Source organism: Cucumis sativus, chromosome 6, assembly GCF_000004075.3.
Source record: "Cucumis sativus cultivar 9930 chromosome 6, Cucumber_9930_V3, whole genome shotgun sequence".
Taxonomy (NCBI): domain Eukaryota; kingdom Viridiplantae; phylum Streptophyta; class Magnoliopsida; order Cucurbitales; family Cucurbitaceae; genus Cucumis; species Cucumis sativus.
The window spans coordinates 2,649,553-2,658,928 of record NC_026660.2 but is presented as its reverse complement, the minus strand read 5'-3'; positions in this window follow the sequence as shown (position 1 = coordinate 2,658,928).

The window sequence follows — 9,376 nt, the reverse complement described above, 5'->3', positions numbered from 1 at the left end:
CAATTGGGCCTAGTCACAAGTTGTGTATTAATAGAGCAACAGCCCATTAGCCATATCTAATATTTCTTTGGCCAAAATTTTTTATTCTATATGTATCTTTCTTTTCTTTCTTCTTCCTATTTTTATATTTCATTATTTTTTTGTACGTAGTTCCTTGGAACATGAGTGTTGTATATAAAAATAGACATAATCTATCAATAAATTCTTAAGCCTTTTAAATATATGAGATTTATTTCTACATTTTCTTTTCAATTTCAAATCATTTGATGGTGTCATTTATAGTATAATTCATTCTTTGTTAACATTATTTTATCTAATATAAAGTGTATATTATTTGTAAAATAACAAAGTATAAGAAATATATATCACAATAGAATTTTAAACCAAAATTAAAACCTGGAGTTTATACCTTTTCATAAACAAAATATGGAGTATAAATAATATTATATAACAATCTTAAACGTTGCTTGTTTTAAATCCATTCCAAATCACTTTTTTATATTTAAATTAACATTGGATATATTTGAAAACATGTTTAAACCTAAAATATTTTACACGTCCATAATGAAAAAATTCAAAAGATGTCGCATGTGGCACACACCACATAATATATTTGGTGAACGCATTATATATTTGGTGAACAATCGTTTAAATTTCAATTTTTTTTTTTTTTTGTTTAGATTTTCTTGTGCAGATCTCTAAATCTAAACTATTTTTTTCAAGATTTTTTTGGTATAGTATCGTTTAGATTTAGATTTTATCATTTCCAAATCTAAACAAACTTTAACTTTCCAAGACTTTTTTAAATTTGGGTGTCTAATTTTTTTGTACGTTTATATTTGGGACATGATAGTTTAGATTTGATATTTAAATTTTGCTACCCAAACCTAAACTATTTTTAAAAATTCTTTGTCACAATGGTTGAAATTTTCTATCCAATATTCAATTTTTTTTTCTCGATCTTTATATTTGAAATAATTAAATAACAATTTGAAAAAGAATTAAAATAGATCTTTTATATTTTGTAGATAATCTTCAATCAAATAACAATTTGGAAAAAAATAAAAAAAGAATTAGAAGAGAAAAAGACGAAGAAAAGAAAAAAAATCACCTGAGGAGAAGAAAGATGAAAAGGGAGGATAGCTTCACGTGTCTTTTTCATTTCGTTAGATGACAGTAAATATTTTACCGATTCAATATATTTATGAAAATTACCATAATTAATATTAATTTCTCTCCTTTTCTCTCAACTCTATTTATTTGTGTATTTTTGTTTTTCTACTTTCTTTTCTATTATGTCATGTTATTTTTAATATTATGAATTCTCAATTCCATGTTAGTTTAATTAATGATATGATTATCTTCATTTTATAATAACACAATTTACATTTTGCAATTATTTTATATGTAAAGTAAATATTTCATGCCTCCTAATTTTGCAATTAAGTTTTATAATTTTATAATTGTTATTTAATTTTAAAACTTATGCTCCCATATATTGATGTTATTTTAAAATAATATAGAGAATGTTGATACATGATTAAAAGTTATGAATTATAGTTTAATTGAATTCATTAGCTAATTATAATAATATGTCAAAATTTTATAAAGTTTTTCAAAATCAAGATGGACATTAATATTTTCATAAAAGTGAAACCTCAATATCTTATATAATAACGTCTAAATAATATATTAAACGTGTAGAGGTGTAACGGCCAACGTGAGGAGCTTAAAAGGCCGCCCAAACTATGTGACATTAATACCATTTTATATTTTATATTTGTTGTAATGTTTTCGCCACATACTGCATATTTTATAATTAATAAAGTTATTCAGAAAAATATATAAACAATTATAGTTAGGAGACAGAGAGCATAAGGGTTAGCATTTGTATGTACATTTTGGTACATGTTATTGCCATCCAACTTAGACCATGTTTCTTAAACCGCAATCAAATGGGTATATGATTGAAATGAAATTTCATTTACATCCAATCATAATAGGCTTCAATCACAAATATACAGCAATTCCGCGCGGATTACGAGTATCTCACTTTTTCCAATTACTATTTATCATTATTGTTACAATTGGACCCTAATGGTAACAAGAAAGGACAATAAACGTGGCAAACTCATAATTTTCATAATGTTATAATACCAATACTTTTAACGATAACAATAACAATAATGATAGCGATATAGGTACGAGGGTCCCGTGTAATTTACAACCATAATTAGATTGAGCACTCTCTATTCTTCAAGAAGATTGCATAATTTTATTATAGGTTTTGAGGTAGGCTCATAGCTTATGAAACACAGATACTTTAAAAGTGTGTAGAGAATCAATATCAGATACTAATATGTTAAATGAAATATATATAAAAAACTAAAAGAAATATATAGTTTGACTTTTCTTTAACTTTTTGTTCCACCCGTCTACTACGTACATAATTTTCAAAATTCATTCTTAACAATCATAATTATTGTACCTAAAGTAGATAAATTTCTCTTTGAACCAGTTAAAGTGTGTCTAGAGACGTATGGCATCGTAGGTTGTCGTCCATGGGATAAAGTTCTTTCTCAAATTTGGCAAATCTCGTACTCTTCCTTTTGAAAATTCCAATTTTTATGCACAAAAACCTCTCGAGCTTATAGCTTGAGACTTATGCATGGGGACCTTCATCAATAGCTTCCACCTCTGGGTATAAATATTACATAAGTTTGTGGACAATAACGCAAGGCTCACATATATTTGAGAGAAAACCTTGTTGAGAACAAATTTGAGAGAAAAATAAAAACCTTACAAACTGATTGGGGAGGTGAGTTTAGAAGTTTTACAAATTTTCTAAGAGAGAATGGGATAGAGTTTAGACATCCTTGTCCTCCACAAAAGTCAACAAAATGATCTTGTGGAAAGAAAACACAGACAGAGTGTAGAAATGGGACTAACCTTATGCTAGCACAAGCTTCCATGCCTTTTAAGATTCTGGTGATGAGATGCCTTTGTCTCTGCTGTTTTTCTAATAAATAGACTTCCTACACCACTTTTAAACTCAAAATCACCGTGGGAAAGAGCCTTTGGTAGACTACCAGACTATGCATTTCTAAAAGTTTTTGGGAGTACTTATTTTCCTTGTATAAGACCATACCAATCTCATAAATTTCAACTTCACAGCGCTAAATGTTCTTTCTAGGCTATAGTGAAGCTCATAAAGGATACAAGTGTTTAAGCTCAAGTGGAAGAATATATGTGTCTACGCATGTGGTTTTTAATGAAAATGAATTTTCCTTCAAAGAGAATTTTTTAACAATCAACTTCAATTACTAACAAGAAACTCATAAAACTATTGTGTCTTGCCTTAATTTCCCAAATTTACAACATGAGTCTTCCAAAAAAATCGAAGTCCAGGATCAAGTTCTCAAGATAACCAATTAGAGTTAGATACCAAAAGCCCTAGTGACAAGAGACCAAGTTTTAAAAGTTTGTCCCCTGCAGCAGAACAACCTTTAGAAACTTTTTCCCAACCAAATGAAAATTCTTCTCTTAAATCAACTCCAGCTTTTGAAACTTCTCATGCCAAACCTTGAGCACCAAACAGATGAATAAACCACTTCCCTACATCCTATGCAAAAACGACCTAAAAGTGAAATTTTCAAACCTAAAACATATAATTATCTCTCTTATCATGTGTTAACAATCTTGAGATTCAGGAGCCTTGATCAGTAAATGAAGCTCTATAGTTGTTGAGTGGACAAAAGCTATAGAAGCAGAAATCGGAGCACTTGTACAAAATAAGACTTGGTGTTTAGTTCCTTATACCAATGGTACTAAATTTGATGGATGCATATGGGTTTTTAGATTAAAGAGGAATACAGATGGGACTATTCAGAACTACAAAGTAAGGTTAGCAGCGAAAGATGTCCACCAAAATTCAAATATTGATTTCAAAGAAACCTTTAGTCCCGTTGTAAAGTCATCTATTGTTAAAATTATGTTAACTTTGGCTGCCAACTATGACTAGAAAGTGAGGAAACTAGATGTTAATAATGCCTTTGTGGATGGAAAATCGAAAGAATCTGCATACATGTCACAGCATACATGTCACAACTGGAAGGATCTGTTAGTAAAAGAAACTTCACTTTGTGCGTAATTTGAATCGTGCATTGTATGGGTTTAAGCAAGCTCCTAGAGCTTGGTTTGAAATATCGAAATAAATATTGGTTAACTGGGGATTCAAGAACTCACGGACTGATAATTGTCTATACGACGTAAATAATTTGATTGATATAGTTTTTAAAAACCCAAAAATATTAAAATTTTCTTTTAAATTACCTTAATATTAAATTTAAATTTAAGTTGATAGAAATTTAATAATTTATATCCGTATAAATATTATTATTTATTTTCAAATTTTCTAATAATTGTTTTTTATTTCTTTTCTAATTTATAAATAAACCTTTTTTTAGGTGTAGAAAGGGGATTGAATCCAAGAAAAAATGTGGATGGAGTCAATTTGACAGTTTTATAAGTAAACTTGATATTAGAGAAAAAAAACATTTGTATCTAAATTAAGAGTGTATTTTCTTTATTTTTTAAAAAAAAAAGATTCAAATCTAAATCTAAAACAACAAATCATATGTATATATTATCAAAACAAATAGTACAAATTCGTCTCTTGTTATCTTTCTTTTCTTACTTTCTTGATCATCTCGTCTCTCTCATTTTCTCACACACCATTACTCACCACTCTCTTACTTTCCTACGTTCTAATCAATATTTCAATGTTTAGCAACAACACCTATGTAACATTTAGATGGTCGATGATAAATGGAAGAAAATATGGAGAATGATCCATGAAAGGAATAAATGAAGAAAAACAAGAAAGAAGGTCGACAATAATTTTGTAATGATAAAGGAAGATGACAAAATTATTGAATTTTAAAAATTAGGGCAGAATAGAAACCGTTATAGAGTTTTGGGTTGAACTTATTATACTAAATAATAATCTTATGATTTAAAAATTAAATAGTCCTAATTTTTTAATTTATTTAAAAGGTGAGTATATTTTTTTCCTTTTTTTTTTTTTTGTTTGTTTGGGTGAAGTGTAATAACTAAGAAATGTTATTGTTGGAGATCCAATTGGTAGAAATATTTGATTCTTAAGCCTGTATAAAAGTTAAAAAGAAATTAGGTGTTAAAATAAATTTGGAATAGAAGTTTAATTAATTTGATATGAAAAATATGTAAAGAAAGAAAAGGAAATGGGGTGGATTGCCGGCCGAGGATGGGGACGGGTTGAGGTGTGTTGGAAGCAGTAACGTCATATTTTTTTGCCTTTTATTCCATTCAGCCCCTTCACTTTTCTCATCCCTCCGTTTTCTTTATTATTATTATTATTATTCTTTAACAAACACCCCATTTTCATTTCTTTTTTCTAAAAAAAATTCTTCTTTCTATCTTTGACATTTCCAATGTGAAGAGATATGCTTTCTTTACGCGCTTTCTTACTTGGCCCCATTTTGTGGGCCCACCCCATCATTCTTATCTCTCTCTCTCTCTCTCTCTTTCCCTTCCCTTTTTTTTTCTTTCTTTTTAAACAAATAAATAGTAATAAAATAAATCTTTTTTTGCCCCTTCCGCCTTCCCATTCCCTAACCTTGCAAATTACAATTCCTTTCCAAACAATTTTTTTTTTACTATTTCTTGGTTCCTATGCTATTCTTTGACTTTTATCTTTTCCATTTTAATAAACTCCATATTATATATATACACATATATAATATATTTTCACAACCTGGTTGAATGAGCTAGTCTGACTTATAATAGTATATATTTTTGTATGGACTATTTTAGTTTGATAAGAAAATACTTATTACGATAGTAAAAAGTGAAAAAATTATTAGTATCAAATAGTAAGAATAGTAGCAAATAGTAAATACTGTAACAAATTAAGAATTTTAAAATAGTGTTTATCGCGTCAAATTGAAGATCTTTAAATAGTGTTTACTATAGAAAGAGATGTTATTATAGACCTAGATAATTTTTGTCTCAAAGGGTCTTAAAATATTTTTAATTTTTAAAATTTTAAAGAAAATTCTTAAACTTTCCAAAATTGTTTTAAAAGAATACTCTTATAGTAAGTTGGAAGAGAAAACGGTATAATTTTATTTAAACGTTACCTCTAAATTATTGAAAACTTTTCTAAATACACTTAAACTAGAATTTTTTTTTTAAAAAATACTTTTATTAATATAGTTTTTAAACACGTTATTTTAGCACCCAAAATAAAAATTAATATGTCAACATTTCTACCTATATTTTCACAGGTTGATGATCAATAGAAAATGTTGAATTAATATTTCCATTACATTTTACAAAAATCCACAAGTTACAAACAAAAAAAAACATCTTAAAACATGTTTACTTATTTAAAAATAGTAGTATTTATTTTCTTATTTAAATTTATTTTTTGAGTTTGATTATAATGTTTTCAATAAATATCTATCAAAATCGAATTTTTTATAAAATTAAGACTTCAATATATCTATCAGCATTGATATTATAAATCTGGCTTCAAATATAAAATTTTACAAAATCTCACAAAATTTCAAAATAAAAAAGTCTCCTTTAAAATATGCTAAAAAATTAATTAGTCGGAATAAAAAAATTTCATACTAATAAATCTATCATAATATCAATGTGTATTAATAGTCAAATACATTTTTTTATTTGACAATATTGTTTATTAATTTCAACAATAACTATTGAAATTGGTTGTGTTCGTTATCTATCATTGTCTGTTAATAGTTAAATAGAATTTAAACAATATATGGTTTAAACTTTAAATTTTGGAAGGTGAGAAACTTTATACATAGTTATATATTTTTAAAACAAAACTTTAACGATTTTCATCCATTTTTTACAAAAGCTACAAAGTTCAGAGACATTGTAATTTAATCTTTAATAAACAAATAATTAATGGTTTTTTTTATCATTTCCTATCACAGTCAACTCACGTGCACCTCGACTAATTTCATCTGACAATTCGTCTAAGCATACTACATGTTAAAATTAATTATTCTATTTAATATTTTTTATAGAAAAATTGCATTGGATGACAAAAAATTTATAAAAATACAGCTCATAACACCTCCTAAAATGACGGTAATCATGATAGTCTGTTTTAAATTTGTTATTTTTACAAATATATAATTGTAAGTGACATGTGCTCTATTATCATAAATTTTTTTGCTATTTTTGGAGACATCCCTTTTTTATATTTGTATTTTTCCTTTATGTTTTCTTTCATTTACTAAATTTAATTTATTTTGTTACTCTTCATATCACAAGTTGCAGCCAATTATTCAATAACATTATACAAATTAACATGTTAACATGGTATCAGAGCTATAGTTTTGCATTACTCAAATTTAGTCATCACCACCACCTCTATCTCCAGTGATGGTCGCTGTCAGTAGAGACATATTGGATATGTCATTCTTATAGGTTTCAGTTTGTAATTTATCAGTATTTGTTACGTTTTCAGTTATGTGTTTGATGTCACTGTTGTATTTTAAAACCAACAGTTTGTAGGTATTATCTCCAGTCTATAAATTTTATTGTAGTTCTTTGTAGGTATTCTTTCTAGCTTGAAAGTTCTCTATCGTATTTTTTTAATTCTTCAATGGAATCTTTATGAAGATCTCTTTTAGCTCAAAAGTTCGTGGGTAGGCTATTGTTGTATGACATTTATATATTATGCTATATTGAAATATTCTATACTAATGTGAGTATTTATATTTTCTCTTAGGAAGATTTGATGAGTACTTGGAAGAACTTTTTTTTTTTTCTTCTAGTCAAGCAACTTTGTGATGGCGCTAATTTTGCTAACCCCCTCCCCCTAATAGACAAGAAAATAGAGGAAGAAAAGGGAAAAAGCAAAGAAAGAATCACATTTTTTATGAGATACATTCAATGTATTTTTATAGGTTGTCCTGTTTATTTACACGTGTGGTTTTGGTTAATTTTAAATAATTATATTGTATATTTTGGATTATGTATAATAGACTCTCCTGAGATTAATATGGATAAAAGTTATCAAGTTAATGTTTTGTAACTAAAACGACAACTCAGTCTCATGAAAGGTAAGCACACACATATATTAATGTTTTGTAACTAAAACCACAACCAAATTTCATTATATAGGTATTTATAATTTTGGTGTGCATTATAACATCAATCTGTCACGAAAGAACAATGATTATGATAACTTATTGACATATGAAAGGTAATGTACATTAACCCTTTGTTTTTCATTAGAATTTGTAAAAACCCATTGGAGTAACAAATCTCGAGAGTAGTCTGGATACGTCTACAAGATTTTTATTTATAGGTTTAGTGGGTGAACACATGCACACACGAAATAGTAAAGTTTAAGAAGTTTCTTTTTCAAAATAAAATTACAGGCGACTATTTGATTTTTATATTATTTTTCTTTTCAGCGTTATTTATTTATTGTATTTTTTAAAAAATATATTATATAATATATTACCTGTTTTTTTATTATTACTTTTTAAAGATTACTTGTTTCTTGTTTAAGTAGAGGATGAATGAGTAGAAATTGAATTGTGCTGTTTTTTGTAAAGTGCTCTCGTTTTTATAAGTGAATAGTGTATTAAATGATTAGAATGGTTCTTCTTCTCTTTCTTTTTCTTTTTTTTTTTTAAATTTTTTTGAAGGTGGGGTGTCTTTCTGCTCTTTAGAAGATTAAGTTTTCTCTGATTTAGAGTTATGATATACTTGATTGGATCATCTGCTATAATTTATTATATGAATATATCACTCTAATGCTAGTTGCACATGAAATCATGTAGGCTGTGAATTTAAAATTGGGATTTAATTGAGAAATGTTGACATATTAGGGTAAAAATGAAGAGCTTATAAAGTGAGAAATGAGAGTAAAATTGGGGATAAATGGAGGTATTTAGGGTTAATGTAGAAATGATTAACATAATTTATGTTTGATTAATAGATAAAATATAGATGGGGGGTTTTGGAAGAGTGAAGTAATAGTAAGGTTATCTTGGTAGTTTATATACTAAAAAAGAAAAGATGGGACAAAATGTAATGGAAAACAAAAGGTCAATATAAGTTGAATTTGGCATCTAACAACTTCCACATGGGTTAGGGTTTCGGTCATTGCTTTAAAGGTTTCTTTTTCTTCTTGCAATTTGCATCGAATAACATTATCTTTGTCACATATTCTTTTATGTTAAGTCACACCCCACATGCATTGTATATTTTAACTCTCACTTATATCACCTTTAGTTTCGAGAATGTATTAGATTACATTTTTTTTAACTAAAAGAAACTTTGT